General features: G+C 40.7%; 2 protein-coding genes across 2 annotated transcripts in view; both read left to right on the top strand.

Moving 5' to 3' along the window:
- Positions 1-15914, top strand: part of ERCC3 (ERCC excision repair 3, TFIIH core complex helicase subunit) — a 145324-nt gene that overhangs the window by 14424 nt on the left and 114986 nt on the right. The gene's annotated exons all lie outside the window — the stretch shown is intronic.
- MAP3K2 (mitogen-activated protein kinase kinase kinase 2) overlaps positions 301-15914 on the top strand; it is an 89116-nt gene continuing 73502 nt past the window's right edge. Inside the window, exon 1 of the mRNA XM_050752532.1 lies at positions 301-825. The gene's annotated coding sequence lies outside the window, so the exon portion shown is untranslated. The remainder of the gene's footprint in view (positions 826-15914) is intronic.

Genomic DNA, 15914 nt, shown 5'->3' with positions numbered 1-15914 from the left:
ATCTACTCGGATGTCTGGGATCGAGACAACCCAGGTACGTATGCGCCGCGCACACGGAACAGCGCAGGCTGCCCGAGGCCATGGGGCGGTGCCGAGGCCGGGGCGGAGCCAGGACTGGGAATCCCCGCGCCGTCAGGCCGGTGGGGGCCGGGCGTCTGTGTGGGCGTGGCGGGCCTCTGCGCAGGCGCCGACCCACTCCCCAGAGCCGGGCGCGCGCCCGCGACGGGTTCCGCTACCGGCGGGCGGAGGGGTGCGCGCGCACGAGCGAGCGGCCGTGACGTGCGCCGCGCTACGCCCGACGTCACGAGTCCGTGTGTAGTGGCGGCCGGGCTGCCTGCCCTCAGCGGCGGCGCCTGACGAGGGTGCCGCGGCGGGTGGGCGCAGCGTTCGGGGATTGCACGGCCCGCGGCGGCGACGAAGACTACGACCAGGAAGCTCGGCTCCCCTGTCCGCGGAGTCGCCACTCCCGCCTCTTCTCCGGTCTCTGGCGACGCGGGCCCGCGGCTTCCCCCTTTCCTGCCCGACTCCCCGCGGGCCTCGGGGTTGCAGCGGCCAGAAGCACCGAGGAGCGCCAGGAGGACCCGGCCGGCCGCGAGGATTGACGCGCCCGCCACCCCGCCCGGCCCAGGCTTCATGTGAAAGAGGGACGGGCCTGGCCCCGAGGCCCGCGCCCGACTCCTCGCGCGCCCCTCCGGCCCCCGGGGGCCCCGCGGCCGCCCCCGACCGGGGGCCGCGGTGACAGGCCGCGCTGGGGCGGAGGGGCGGGCTCGGCGGGGGCGGCCCCTCCTTGGGCCTGCGGCTCTCTACGTCCCTGCGGAGCTGCCGGTACGTGCGTGTGTGCGTGCGCGCGCGTGTGCGCGTGTGTGTGTGTGTGTGTGTGTGTGCGTGTGCGCGCGCGCGCGCGCGCGTGTGTGGGGGGCCGCGGGCTGGGCGCCGGGAGGGGGCTGGCGGCGGCCTAAGCGCCGCTCCAGGGGCGGAGATTTCGCTGGGTGATTGCCTAACTGAGGGAGGGCGGACCTTGGGCCCCCTACATCCCGTCCTGAAGCCCAGGTCAGCGCGAAATAGGCTGCTGGGCTGTTAGCTGTCAGACACGTACCCTGCAGAGATTTTAGAAGGAAGGTTGCAGCTGGTCTTGCGATGAAGCAGAAATGGTACATGCAGTGAACGAAAAAGTGCTTGTCTTTGCACTGTCACAGTGTGGTAATCTTTTGATGTAATGTTGTTTCCCCCTTTTCACGGAATATTTAGGTAGCACTTACGGTGCCCTTAGTCTGCGCCCGGCAGTTGTTATGTCTTATTTCTCTTCATCTTCCCAGCCCAGTGAAGTGGGTATATCGCCCCATTTTACAGATGAAAACTTGAGGCCCAGAGAGATTAAGGCATTTGTCCAAGGTCATGAAGCTAGTAATCCAGGAAGGCTTGGTTCGAAGACAGTATTTCTTGCAAAAATAAATACGTTGAGAAAATGAGACTAACTGGGCAGTTTCTTTAATGGGACAAATTCTAAACACATAGACGCAGTTTAGTTTTCCTTAAGTAAGATCTTCGATGTCTTTTGCCAAACCATTTTCTTGGCTTAAAAAAAAATTTAAAGGATGGCTTCAGATACCTTTACTTTTTGCGTACTAGTACTGGACAGAAAAAATTACTCTCTTACAAAAAAGAAATACATTTGGTAAAACAGCATAGATCTTGAAAAGTTACAAATTTACTTTTGTAGTTTGACCTTGATGCCCAAAGGGAACTAACAGTTGGGTTATTTGCTTGAGATTTCCTTGTTGCAAAATTTGTTGCTGGATTATGTGGCAATTTAGTGATTTGTTAGTTGTCTTATGCAATGTTTTTTAGTTTGATGTCAAATTTTAATATCGTAGAAAGTTTGATGGTGTGATTATTTTTTCATTTGTATGGAGTGCTACTAATCAGTGTTTATAAGCTAACTGAAAATTCTCATTTTAGCATGAGTTTTGTATTTTTTTAAACTATGGTGAGAGGAAAAAATAAGGAGCCAGAGCTCTGTACTGAAAAAAAGTCGATACATTTCCTTGAGTAATTGAAGCTTTGTGCATAATTGCAAATGTTTAACAAATCTATTGATGCCCAATTATACTAGTCCGTAATTTTCCTAGTATATTATCAAGTTGAAGAAAATTTGTGATCTTGCAATCTCTGTGGAGAAAAGGTGAAATTACAAAGTTAACGTGGATGGTTTACAGATTGATTTGTTGTTTGGTTAAAATATAAACATGTTGAATCTTATTGAATTATGTTGTATCTGGTATCATTATAGAATGGTTATCCATGTGCCTGTTTTGAGAAACTAGCTGTTAAAGACTTATCTTAAATAATTGGATTGCATTAGAGATTGAATCTTTTAAGCAATGTTTTAGGTGGAGCTTTTGTTTCTCATTTACTTTATTGGTACCAAAGGGGTAAACTAATAGGTGCTGTATTAAAATAAAGTCATGTTTGATACTCTGCATTTCTTACAGCGTTGGTTTCAGGTTGATTTTCTCTTTCCCTATAGAATTGGAGCTGTTTCCCCCCACCTCCCACTTTTTATTATCAGACAATTTCGAGTATGCAGAAAATCTGGTAGTAGTAAACCACTTGTATCATGATCCTGTAGATAAAACGTTTGTTGGTATCTTGCCATATTTGCTTTATCTATAAATACATGTACAGACATACCTTAGAGATTGTGGCTTTGGTTCTAGACCACTACAATAAAGCGAAATAAGTGAGTCACATAAATTTTTTAGTTTCACAGTGCATATAAAGTTATGTTTGCAATATATTGTAGTCTATTGTGTGCAATGGCATTATGTCTAAAAAATGTATATACCTTAATTTAAAAATTATTTATTGCTAAAAATTGCTAAAGAACATTTGAGCCTTTAGAGAGTTGTAATCTTTTTGCTGGTGGAGGGTCTTGCCTCCATGTTGATGGCTGCTGACGAGTAAGGGTGGTTGATAAGGGTTGGTTGGTGAAGTTTGGGATGGCTGAGGCAATTTCTTAAAATAAGACATCAGTGAAGTTTGCCGCATCGATGGACTCTTCCTTTCATGAAAGATTTCACTTTAGCATGTGATACTATTTGATAACATTTTGCTCACCATAGTACATTTTTCAAAATTGGAGTCAGTTGTTTCAAACCCTTTATCAACTAATTGCTTATCAACTATTATCTAAGTTGCTTATCATTGCTTTATCAACTAAGTTTTTGTAATATTCTGAGTCCTTTGTTGCCACTTCAATAATATTCACGTCATCTTCACTAGGAGTAGATTCCGTCTCAAGAAGCCACTTTCTGTCCAGGTGTAACGGGATCACGATTATAATCCCAGCAGTTTGGGAGGCTGAAGCAGGAGGATTGCTTGCACCAAGGAATTCAAGAGCAGCGTCGGCAACATGGCAAAATCTCATTAAAAAAAAATATAAAGGTTGGCCGGGCGTGGTGATTTGGGAAGCTGAAGCAGGAGGATTGCTGGAGTCGGGGAGGTCAGGGCTGCAGTGAGCTGTGACACTGCACACCAGCCTGTGCAACAGAGCAAGACCCTGTCTCAAAAAAAAAAAAAAAAAAAAAAGCCACTTCGTTTCCTCATCCATAAGAAGCAGCTTTTCATCCATTCAAGTTTTAGCTCCACTTCTAATTGTAGTTCTCTTGCTGTTTCTATCACATCTGCAGTTAGTTCCTCCACTGAAGTCTTGAACCCCTCAAAGTCATCCATGAGGGCTGGAATCAGCTTCTTCCACATTCCTGTTAATGTTGGTATTTTGACGTCCTCCCATGAATCATCAGTTTTCTTAATGGCATCTAGAATGATGCATCCTTTCCAGAAGGTTTCCAATTTACTTTGCTCAGATCTATCAGAAGAATCTGATCACTGTCTATGGTAGTTACAGCCTTACAAAATGTATTTCTTTTGTTTTTCTTTTTTTAGTTTCATAGTGCATATAAAGTTATGTTTACAATATACTGTAGTCGTTAAGTGTGCAATGACATTGTAAAAAAGCAATGTATACACCTTAATTAAAAATTATTCGTTGCCAAGAAATGCTGAAAGAACATCTGAGCCTGGCTCAGGCTAGCCTAATTTTTTATTTTTATTTTTAGAGTTAGCATCTCACTGTATTGCTCAGGCTGGTTGCAAAGTCTTGGCCTCAGATGGTCCTCCCACCTGGGCCTCCCAAAATGTTGAGATTACAGGCATGAGCCATTGTGCCTGGCTGTATTTCTTAAATTAATGAGACTTGATGGAAGCATCCAAATTGGAAAAGTCAAAATACCCTATTCCCTGATGACATGATCTCTCTTATTTTTAGAAAAACCTAAAGATGCCACCAAAAACCTCTTAAATTTGACAAATAATCCAGTAAAGTGTCAATACAAAATCAATGTACAAAAATGAATAGCATTTCCATACACCAATAATGATCCAACTGAAAACCAAATCAAGAAAGCTATCTTCAAAAAAAGAAAAAATCCACCTAGAAATGTATTTAACCAAGGAGGTGACAGATCTCTATAAGAACTACAAAGCCCTGATGTAAGAAATTGTAGATGACACAGACAAATGGAAAAACATCCCATGCTCATTGATTGGAAGAATCGGTTTTGTCAAAATGACCATACAACCTGATATGGGTTGTTTGTCTCCTCCAAATCTCATATTGAAATGCAATCGCCAGTGTTGGAAGTGGGGCCTGGTGGGAGGGGACTGGATCATGGGGGTGGGTCCCTCCTGAATGGCTTAGCACCATCCCCTTGATGATGAGCAAGTTCATGTGAGATCTGGTTGTTTAAAAATGTGTGACATCTCTCCACTCTCTCTCTTGCTCCTGCTCTTGCCAAGTGATGTCCTTGCTCCTGCTTTGCCTTACGTCATGAGGCCTCGCCAGAGGCCAAGCAGGTGCCAGCATCATGCTTCCTGTACAGCCTGCAGAACTGTGAGCCAATTAAACCTCTGTTCTTTGTAAATTACCCAGCCTGAGGTATTTCTTTAGAGCAGTGCAAGAATAGCCTAATACACTACCCAAAGCAATCTACAGATTGAAGGCAATCCCTGTCAAAATACCAATGTCAGTTGGGTGGAGTGGCTCATGCCTGTAATGCCAGCACTTTGGGAGGCAAAGGCAGGTGGATCACCTGAGGTCAGGAGTTCGAGACCAGCCTGGCCAACATGGTGAAACCCTGTCTGTACTAAAAATACAAAAATTAGTGGGATGTGGTGGCAGTAGTCCCAGCTACTTGGGAGGCTGAGGCAGGAGAATCGCTTGAACCCAAGAGATGGAGGCTGCAGTAAGCCAAAGTCGTGCTGCTGCACTTCATCCTGGGCAATGGAGTGAGTCTCTGTCTCAAAAACAAAACAAAACAAAACAAACATTCTTCACAGAACTAGCAAAAACAATTCTAAAATTCATGTGAAACCAAAAAGCCCGAATACCCAAAGCAATCCTAAGCAAAAGGAACAAAGCTGTAGGCACCACATTACCTGACATCAACTTATACTGCAAGCCTGTAATAACCAAAACAGCATGGTACTGATAGAAAAACAGCCACATCCATCGGTGGAACGGAATGGAGAACCTAGAAATAAAGCCACATATTTACAGTTAACTGATCTTTGACGAAGTTGACAAGAACACAGAGTGGGGAAAGGATGCCTTCCTTCAATTATGGTGCTGGGAAAATCGATCGCCACATGTAGAATAATGAAACAGAACCCTTTCGTCTCAAAAATCAACTCCAGATGGATTCAGGACTTAAATGTAAGATGTGAAGTTATCAAACTACTGAAAGAAAGCCTAGGGAAAACTTCTGGCCATTGGTCTAGACAAAAAATTTGTGACTAAAACCTCAAAAGCACAGGCAACAAAAACAAAAATAGACAAACGGGACTTAGTTGAACTAAAAAGCTTCTGCACAGTGAAAGAAAGAACAGAGTAAGTAGCCTGCAGAGTGGGAGAAAATATTTGCAGACTATACATCCAATGGGAACTAACGTCCAGAATTTACAAGGAACTCAGACAATTAAAAAAATAATGGTAAATAATCCCATTAAAACATGAGCAAAGGACATGAATAGACGTTTTTCAAAAGAAATACAAATGGCCAATAGGCACTTGAAAAAATGCTCAACATTATTAATCAGAGAAATGTGACTTAAAATCACACGGAGATATCATCTTACTCCAATTGGAATGACTACTATTAAAAAGACAAAAAAAAAAAAAACCAAAACAGATGTTGGCAAGGATGCAGAGAAAAAGGAACTATAATACACTGGTGGTGGGAATGTAAATTAGTTTAGCCTCTAGGGAAAACAGTGTGGTGAGTTCTCAAAGAACTGAAGATAAAACTACCATTCCATCCAGCAATCCTAGTACTAGGTATCTGCTCAAAGCCAAAGAAATCATTATCTCGAAAAGATACCTGCAGTTCTGTGTTTATCACAGCACTATTCACAGTAGCAAAGATACGGAATCAACCTAATTGTCTATCGGCAGATGACTGGATAAAGTAAATGTGGTATATATACACAATGGAATACTATTCAGCCATGAAAAAGAATACAGTCATGTCTTTTGTAGCAACACAGATGGAACTGGAGGACATTATCTTATGTGAAACAAATCAGACACAGGAAAATAAATACCTCATATTCTCACTTCTAAGTGGGAGCTAAATGATGTGTATGCATGGACATAGAGTGTGGAATGATAGATAATTGGGACTCAGAAAAGTTGTGGGGTGGGAGTGGGTGGATGATGAGAAATTACTTAATGGGTGTAATGTACTTTATTTGGCTGACGGATACCCTAAAAGCCCTAACTTCACCACTACACAATCTATGCATGTAACAAAATTATACTTGCACTCAATAAATGTATACAAATACAAATGGAAATAATTTTTCTTTTTTTCTTTTTTGAGACGAAGTTTCACTCTGTCACCCAGGCTGGAGTGCAATTGCACAATCTCAGCCCATTGCAACCTCCGCCTCCTGGGTTCTCCTCAGCCTCATGAGTAGCTGGAATTACAGGCATGCGCCACCACGCCCAGCTAATTTTGTATTTTTAGTAGAGATGGGGGTTTCACCATGTTGGTCAGGCTGGTCTTGAACTCCTGACCTCAGATGATCTGCCCACCTCGGCCTCCCAAAGTGCTGGGATTACAGGTGTGAGATACTGTACGCAGCCGGATATAATTTTTTAACAGAACAGTGGGTGTGCTGGGGTGGCTGTTGGAATGTCACTGTTCTTAGGACTTTAAGATACATGTTTGTACACAAAGACTTGAAAGTTGAAGTGACTCCTTCATCCATGGACTGCAGTATGAATGTTGTGTTAGAAGGTGTGGAGACAACATTAGTCTTGTACATCATCAGAGCTCTTGGGTGACTAGATGCACTGTCAGTAAGCAAAAGGAATCCTTATTTCTGAGCAGTAGGTCTCAACAGTGGGCTTAAAATATTCATTAAAGCATGCTATAAACAGATATACTGTCAGTCATCCAGGTTTTGTTTGATTGCCACAGTACAGGCAGAGTAGATTTGGCATAGTTTTTAAAGACCCTAAGACTTTCAGATTGGTAAATGAGCACTGAGTTCAGCTTAAAGTCATCAGCTGCATTACCCTTAAGACAATCAGGCCATCTTTTGAAGCTTTGAAGCCAGGCGTTGATTTCTCTTCTCTAGCTGTGAAAGTCCCACATGCCATCTTCTTCCAATAGAAGGCTGTTTCGTTGCCACTGAAAACCTGATGTTGAGTGTAGACACCTTCATCAGCTAGATCTTCTGGATAACTTGCTGCACCTTCCACATTAGCACTTGCTGCTTCACCATGCACTTTTATGTTATGGAGGTGGCTTTCTTTAACTTCCTGAGCTGTCCTCTGCTAGCATCCGACTTTTCTTCTGCAGTTTGCTCACTTCCCTCAGCTTTCATAGAATTGGAGAGAGTTAAGGCCTTGCTCTAGATTGGACTTTGGTATAAGGAAATGTGGTTAGTTTGATCTATCCAGACTAGTAAAACTGTGTGTGTCAGCTAATAAGGCTGTTTTGCTTTCCTGTCATTTGACGTGCCTTCCCTACTAATCTTAATCATTTCTCGCTTTTGATTTAAAGTGGGAGTTGTGTGAGTCTTCCTTTCACTTGAACACTTAGAGGCCACTGTAAGGTTATTAATTGGCCTAATTTCATTTAATAATGATTGTGTTTCAGGAAATACGGAGACCCAAGGAGAGGGAAAGAGAGGGGGATGAGGACTGGATGGTGGAGCAGTCAGAACACACCCAACATTTATTCAGTTCATTGTCTTACATTGACATGATTTGTGGCGCCCCAAAGCAATTACAATAGTAACATCACAAATCACTGATCACAGATCACTGTAGCAGATATAATAACAATGAAAAAGGCTGAAATATTGCAAGACTTACCAAAGTATGGTACAGATACACAAAGTGAGCACAGAGTGCTGTTTGAAAAATGGTACCAATAGACTTGGATGATGCAGGGTGTCACAAACTTTCAATTTGCAAGAAAGCACATTATTATCTGAAGCACAATGAAAAGTGAAATAAAACAAGGTATGCTTCTACTGAAGGAAAAAAACTATCAAACTAGAATTCTAGACCCTGGAACTATATATTTAAAAAATAAAGGAGAAATAAACATTTCCAGATATTTAAAAAAATAACTATGAAGCAGAATAAAATGAAGCTCAATAAAATGAGATATATTTGTATATTATTTCCAACTGAACTGTTTGAAACTAAGCTATGGACATTATGACATTTTACCCCTCAATATGTCACATGCCTCCCTTAAAGTTAAGGACATTTTTTTACATAGCCAAAATACCATTATTGTTACTTTTCTTAGGTGTTTAGGTGTGATAATTCTTTAATATACTCTAATATATATCCATATTTACATCTCATTCGTACTGAATTGTAATTTGTGGTTTGTGCACCCATCCCCACCAAATCAGGAGTCCATCAAAGTTTATTCATTGCATTTGTTGTTAAGTCTTTTTGATCTCTTCTAATCTAGAGTAGTCTCACCTCTTACCCCCTTTAAAAATGACAATTAGTTTTTTTAAGAGATCAAGACAGTTGTCTTATAAAGTGACTCATATTCTCGATTTGTCAGATTTTTTCCCCCCTTATAGCATTGTTTAGCTTGTTCCTGTATTCTCTCTATACTAGTTGTTAAGTGTAAACTAGGTTTAAAGGGTCGATTAGTTTTAATTTAAACATTTTGGGCAAGAATACCTAATAAGTGATTTAATATATTTTATATGCCTCCCATTAGGAGATGTACACTGTGCAGTCCCATTATTTGCGATACTAAGTTTGATTGCTTGGTTGAGAGGAGTAAGGTGAGGTATCACTGCAGTCAGCAAGTAATCTGTGGCATGATAAATTAGCACTGTATTGCTAGCCTGTTCTCTAGTTGTGGTATCTTTTGCAGATCCTTGTCAGGCTAACTTTTAAATTTCAGTGTTAATAAATGTTTGTTGGTCTATAGATGGAAACAAATCACAGGAACTAAAAAATATCCAGCTAGGTTAATCAGAATCTGATTTTGTGGATTTTAAAGATTTTAACAAAGAATTCAAAGTATCCTTTGTTACGAATTTTATAAGAAACCCGTCTTGAAAAAAATGGGAATAACTCAATGCTGGTCTTCCATACTCTTAAGAAGTGCATTTAAATTTTTCTTAGACAACATCTACTGCACAAGAATAGCCAGAAATACAATATAAAGGAAGGGTCGATCTACTAAAATATGTTTTGAGAAATTGTCTCTTTTCTGATGTAATGGGAGGAGCACTGGATTGAGAATCAGATTATTCTTACCATTATATGAAGTTCAAGAATTATAAATTTTTGAGCTGGGCTGTGTGGTGCATGCCTCAGCTACTCAGGAGGTTGAGGCAGGAGAATCCCTTGAGCCCAGGAGTTGGAGGGCATCCTGGGCAACATAGCAAGACCCTGTATCAAAAATCAGGAAAAAAAGAATGATAAATTTTTAAACTTTACTGCATGTTCTTATTTCATAGTGATTGCTTTAGTAATACAACTTTTGTTGTATGCACTTTAGTAAACATTTATAAGTAAACAATTTCTGTTAATGAGGTATGTTTGTTACATTTAGAAGTGAACCTCATTTTTATGAAGCCAGTTATAAGTAAATCAAATATATTGTAATACAAAATTGAACTTAAAAAAACCTTTCCTCTTATTCTCAAAGTGTTGTGTGAGATGTGTGTATATATTTATATATATATCTATATCTACACACACTTAACAAATTTGAAACGTTAATTTTGTCTTTGTCTTGGATATTCCTGGGATTTATTTGGAACATTGGTTGACTATATTTCTCTTGGTAGTTAATCACATAGTTGCTTTGTAGTATCTTTTGTATTGCTGCCTTTATTATTACTTAACTCTTAGGTTAAAGAGTTAAGATTAGGTCCTAACTCTTAATTTGTTGTTGTTGTTTATGCCTTGCCTTCCCAACTGATAGGAGGATAGGGATAGCATCTTTAGATTCCCCCTGTCACTAGCATACTGCTTTTCTTACAAGTGCTCAACAGTTATTTGTTTGAGATTCCTAGTACCATAAACTTAAAAAGCACTATGAGGTTTATAAACTTTGGAATTTTTTCCATTTGTGTGGTTAGTGATTTAGTGCAGACTTTAATAGTTAATAATGACAAAAGAATAGTTGAATATATTTTATCAGTATTCTTTGTATCATTCTCAAATTAGGTCCCTTTATTGTCACTGAGAATGTTCCTAGAGCACTCCGTGCACACTTGCCTCTACCATTGTACTTGCCACACTGCACTATAATAATCGCTGTGTCCTTCAGTAGTAAGTTAGTTCATCAAGAACAGAGGCAGCGTTTTATTGGTTGGTACTCTGGTGCCTAGCACAGTGCAGACAGCAGGGATCTCCTTTTGCAGTGCTGTAATATTACTTAAAAGGTGATGCCTCCCAAAATCGTTGATGATTTACAGAAGTTTTGTTTTGAATTTACTGGTTGAGTTTCCTTTGTTTCTTTTTTTCTCCCACATGATACTGGTTTTACTTTAGTTAAATGTAATTTTCTATGTTCTAGGCACTGATTTCAGTATACTTGTAAGATTTTAATTCATTTAATCCCTACAACAACCCAGTGAATTAGTTACTGTTATTATATCCGTAGTGCAGATGAGGAAACTGAAGCACAGGGACAATAAGCAACTTGCTTAGGTTCCCACATCTTGTCTGTGGTGGAGCTAGGACTTGAACTCAGGCAGCATGGCTCTAGAATATGTGCTCCTAACATGCTGCTTTTCTTGCTTTATCAGGGCAATGAGAAAATTGGATTTGTAATATATCTTTCATCAATCAGTATGAAAACATTCTTTGACATTTATATTATTCTATTTAATTCATTGAGTACCCGCTATGTACCAGAGTGAGGATGGTATTTCCAGAAGGCCTTGAAGAGTCGTCAACAGTTGAACTAAGTTAACAAACCTTATACGTTAACCGACTGTGCTTATAATGTGTATTGAAAAAACTTAAAAGTATAGAAAAGATAAAATAAAGGTAGTGAATAGCTGAGACTATGAGCTTGGGATTTAGACCTGAGTGTGAGTCTCAGTTCCACTCTCTCAGCCTCACTTCTCTGTAAAATTGGGAAATAGTGTCTAATTTATAGGGTTTTAAAATGAGGTTTAAATGAGGTAATATGTTTAGGACAATGCCTAGCATATAATAAGTGTTCCAAATACATTATCAGTTATTGTAAAAATCTCTCATAATCCACATGTATTATGTCTATTTTGGTGTACAAAGAAGCTCTCTTATTTAATGTGATTGGGAGGTAGTATTTATTAAATTTTAAAAAGTTATTAATGTAAGGGGAATAAAAATGATACATCCTACCTTAAATATTTATTTTGTTTTAAGAAAACATAGAGGCCAGGCACCATGGCTCATGCCTGTATTCCCAACCCTTTGGGAGGCCAAGGTGGGTGGGTCACTTGAGCCCAGGAGTTTGAGACCAGCCTAGGCAACATGAGGAAACCCTGTCTCTCCAAACAAACAAACAAACAAACAAAAAATTAGGCAGACATGATAGCAAACACACTGGTAGTTCCAGCTACTCAAAAGGCTGAGGTGGGAGGATTGCTTGAGCCCGGGAGGTCGAGGCTACAGTGAGAAGTGATCATGCCACTGCTTTCCAGTCTGGGTAACAGAGTGAGACCCCATCTCAAAAACAGAAAAACCCAGAAAACAAACAAACAAACAAACAAACAAAACCATATAGATGTAAAGCAGTCTGAGTATATGATCCATCTAGAGACGTGTGATTTTTCCTCCTTTTACAGTTGATTCACCTATACCTGATTTAACAGTTTTTTTGTAATTAGCTGTTGAGTCTTTCTAAAATTCAGCTTCATTTTTAAAGAATCAACTCTTCATATTTACAATTTTACTGATTTATGTAGTATTTAAACTTAATGTTATTTTATCACGAACTATGTGTTATAAACTGTAAATTATGATAACAAATATAACTAATTCTTGGTAAGTTGATGGGAACATAAATGTACTGGTCTGATAAAAAGTAAGCTTAACTAGTGGTGAATGTTCAGTAATTTATTGGAGAGAATGGAGAGTGTTGGTTAATTTGCCAAATTAGTTTGTTAAGGATGTTGGATAAGAGAAAATATTGTTGCCTTGCCTTCTAGTATCTCTGAGTAATTGAGAAAGTATTATACAGATATTTTAAAAAGGATTCAGCACTACATAATAATAATATGTCAGTTTTGTTTCAGCTCTTTCAAGTTTTTAAAATTTGTGCCTTTGGTTTTTCTTTGTATTCTGGTACCTTGAGGATGTGTAGTTTTTTAAGATCTCCATTTTCCATGTTTGTCATCTTCTGTCAGTATCTTTGCATTCTAGTAAAGCTTCTTAGGTTTGACCTCTGTAGCCACATCAGTAGTTCTTTATACCCTCCAGTATCTATTAAAAATATTTTTTGTCTCACAGTTTTTATGGTTGTTGTTTGTTTGTTTTGAGACAAGCTCTGTCTCTGTTGTCCAGGCTGGAAGGCAGTGGTGTGTTCTCAGCTCACTGCAGCCTCTGCCAGTTGAATCTGCATTATCTTGGCAGTCCTAGATCTCATCCGTTTCCTTTTTCATGTTGTCTTTGTTTTGCATCTCAGCCTAGTCTCCTGTTTGGCTTTCTCTTCCTGTTTTATAAAGACAAGTCTTCTGGCATTGAAGCTATCATACAATTTTCTACAAATTTCAAACTGTATCTTAGGAAGCAGAGGTAATATTTGATTGTCTACTACGTGCCAGAAAATTTACGTTACATTTTTAAACTTCTTAATAATTATGGTATATCACATTTTCCTGATTTTACAGGTAAGACTCAGAGTCACATAGTGAGTGCAGTTGGGATTTTGTGTGGCTCTTCCAGTTACAGCAAAGATTCCTGATATTCCTGCTGCTTCCACATTGCTCATATTCTCGTTATATTCATCATTCTCTATGATAAATATATGCCCTGGAATATATATATTCTCTGTGATGAATGTGTGCACTGGAATCTTCTGGGGATAGAGCCAATGTAGTTTAAAAAAAAAAAACCACTCAAATTTAGATGCTATTCTAAATAGCTTTTATAATTGCCTACGTCTTTTATAATTGCTAAGTCAGAGTTCTGGTAAATTTTTGGGTAAACTGGAATTATTTCTTTATTTGTATTACATATGCTTTTCAGTGGGATGACAATAAACTCATCTATTTTAAATACATTTTATGGGAAGTAGGTTCATTTTTCTGATCTCTAGGAAAAGTAATATGGGAGAGTTTAATGTCCATAGTTAAAGGATTTATTTTAATTTCTTGAAATGAATAGAGTGAACATTGGGTATTTTTATACCATATTTCCATGGTATGTTTTGATTTCTTTCTTTCTTTTTTTTTTTTGAGACAGGATCTTGCTGTATCATTCAGGCTGGAGTGCAGTGTCAGGATCACTGCTCACTGCAGCCTCGACCTCCCAGGCTCAAGCAATCCTCGCACCTCAGCTTCCTGAGTAGCTGGGACTACAGGCACACGATTATACCTGACTAATTTTTAAAGTTTTGTAGAGGCAGGATCTCTGTATTGCTCAGGCTGGTCTTGAACTCCTGGGCTCATGCAATCCTCCTGTCTGAGACTCCCAAAGTACTGGGATTATAGGCGGAAGCCACCGTGCACAGCATCAGCATGATTTTTAACTAGTTGTAGACTATTATTCTGAGTAGGCTATGAACAAAACCCCCAATATCTCAGTGGCTTAAAACAACAAAAGGTGTTTGTTTTGCTCATATCATGTATTCATTGAGGGTCAGCTGGCAGCTCAGCTCAACATTTTTGTCATGCTTACTTTGGGTCCCACTTTAGGACCTCACGTGGGAGCAGCCACTGTACGGAACTGCCGGGTCCAGCCTGCAGACCCTGGCTGAATGACAGATGCACAAATGCACTCAGACACAGGAATCCCGTGAAAGCGTGGGCTAGGGGACTGGGCGCCCGCAGACACCCAGGAGGGTGCTGTAAAGAGTCAGCAGCTGCGGCCCTGATAAGCCGGCCCTGCAGGCATTTATTCAGTATAGATTTAATGACAAAGGCCTTGAGTCAGCACACTTGTGGGCAGGTCACATGGTCACGCCCCACCCCCTCCCGCCCCAGCAGTCCTGCGCGCGGAGGACTAAAGGCCAGGTTCCAAGGTCTGAGTAAACTTATCCAGATCAGTTTCTTTACATTCCCTTGTTACCTAACCTAAACTTTCAGGCACCAGATAAGAGAATCTGGCTGCCTTCAGCCAAATCTTTTTCCAAAGCTTTTGTAAAACCTTCTGGCCTTCCAAGAAGGTTTTCATCTTTCTATAATTTTTCCCACCACCCTGACCAATCTCCTACATCTCTACCTTTTCTGTTTTTAGCATCAGATTTTGTTGATAGGAGAGTACAGATGTGTGCAGCAGGTTTGTCAGGCATGGTGGTAACTGCTCATATTCCGGCTTTGCATCCTAGAATTAGTAAATCACATAAAACAAACGAGTATAATTAGCAACATTTTTTTTTCCAATCAAGGAATGACCTGTAGTGTTACTTGGCACTTAAGTTCATTGTGTGCTGTTACTAAGGAACCCCACTGGTGGTATGTTAATCTCTCTCAGCCAAGCAGGCCAGTTGTTAGAAGCTGGGAAGGGGGTGTGTTTGTCTACGTAAAAGGGCAGAAGAAAGGTGGATTTAGAAGATGAGCTCAATAGAGTATAGCAGGTACTGGTTGCAGTCAGAATGAGAAAATTAATCCCAGCACTTTGGGAGGCTGAGGTGGGTGGATCACAAGGTCAAGAGTTTGAGACCATCCTGGCTAACATGGTGAAACCCCCGTCTCTACTAAAAGTACAAAAATTAGCTGGGTATGGTGGCACACGCCTGTGGTCCCAGCTACTTGGAAGGCTGAGGCAGGAGAATCACTTGAACCTGGGAGGCAGAGGTTGCAGTGAGCTGAGCCCAGATTGCACCACTGCACTCCAGCTTGGTGACAAAGTGAGACTCTGTCTCAAAAAAAAAAAAAAAAAAAGAAAAAATTAATAAAGCATAGCAAGGAACAGATTATCCGGAGTGAATGGTGTCTGTGTCCAGAGTAGGATTCACTCAGTCTTCTGCCTTGTCTTCTTCAGCATCCTGTCTGGGGCCTGTGTTGTCCGAGGAAGCCTCATTGTCTGGGGCTATGGGTCCTGTAGGGTTGTTTTCTTTATTTCTGGTACCGTGTTGGGTCCTAGCCACGCCATGGTATGGTTTGATGCGTTGTGCTGGAATCCAAAGAGGACCTGAGGG

The sequence above is a fragment of the Macaca thibetana genome, chromosome 12 (assembly GCF_024542745.1).
Source record: "Macaca thibetana thibetana isolate TM-01 chromosome 12, ASM2454274v1, whole genome shotgun sequence".
NCBI classification, from domain to species: Eukaryota; Metazoa; Chordata; class Mammalia; order Primates; family Cercopithecidae; genus Macaca; species Macaca thibetana.
Note: the sequence above shows the minus strand (reverse complement) of the source record. Positions and strands in the feature narration are given on the sequence as shown.